The 562-nt window shown below is 40.7% G+C and overlaps 1 protein-coding gene across 1 annotated transcript in view; it reads left to right on the top strand.

Moving 5' to 3' along the window:
* The first annotated feature begins 359 nt into the window (after positions 1-359).
* Positions 360-562, top strand: part of ddc (dopa decarboxylase) — a 118,327-nt gene continuing 118,124 nt past the window's right edge. Inside the window, exon 1 of the mRNA XM_019895080.1 lies at positions 360-522. The gene's annotated coding sequence lies outside the window, so the exon portion shown is untranslated. The remainder of the gene's footprint in view (positions 523-562) is intronic.

Below are 562 nucleotides of genomic sequence, written 5' to 3'. Positions count from 1 at the left end.
AAAGGTTTAGCCTCTCTTTTATTTAGATAAAGGTTGACTTTACTTAAATATTTCCCATAAAGTTTGTAATAGTTCAATGAGTGCCCTTTAAAGAGCCAAACACTGAATAATGTTTCCATATCCTTTTAAGACCACATAAAAGAAACTGGAAAATGTCATTGTTATCCGGTAGTAACATGGTTTTATTTAACTGTTTTTAATCTGTTTGCTCAGTATGCATGGGTGAATGTGCACTAAAGGATGTCTGTTAAAGGTCACTTATGACAGCTGTTCCAGGATCAGCTTGTGATTGTGTCTTCCCCCCCCCCCCCTTACGTGGCAGACCTCCGATTGGCTGGCCCACTGAGTGTTGGTGAGGTGGGAGTGGATAGACACGAGATAAAAGAAGAGAATGTGTCTTGCCCTGTGTACACCCACACATCTATTCGTAAACACCTTCACGTCAAACTGTACATTAGACTTTTTTTGAACAACAAAAAGCGAGGAAGAGTTCCACAATATACCACTTTTGGCGCTGGAAATGTGAGTACACACACACACACACACACACACACACACACAC

Source organism: Hippocampus comes, unplaced genomic scaffold (genome assembly GCF_001891065.2).
Source record: "Hippocampus comes isolate QL1 unplaced genomic scaffold, H_comes_QL1_v1.1 scaffold146, whole genome shotgun sequence".
Lineage (NCBI taxonomy): Eukaryota > Metazoa > Chordata > Actinopteri > Syngnathiformes > Syngnathidae > Hippocampus > Hippocampus comes.
Note: the sequence above shows the minus strand (reverse complement) of the source record. Positions and strands in the feature narration are given on the sequence as shown.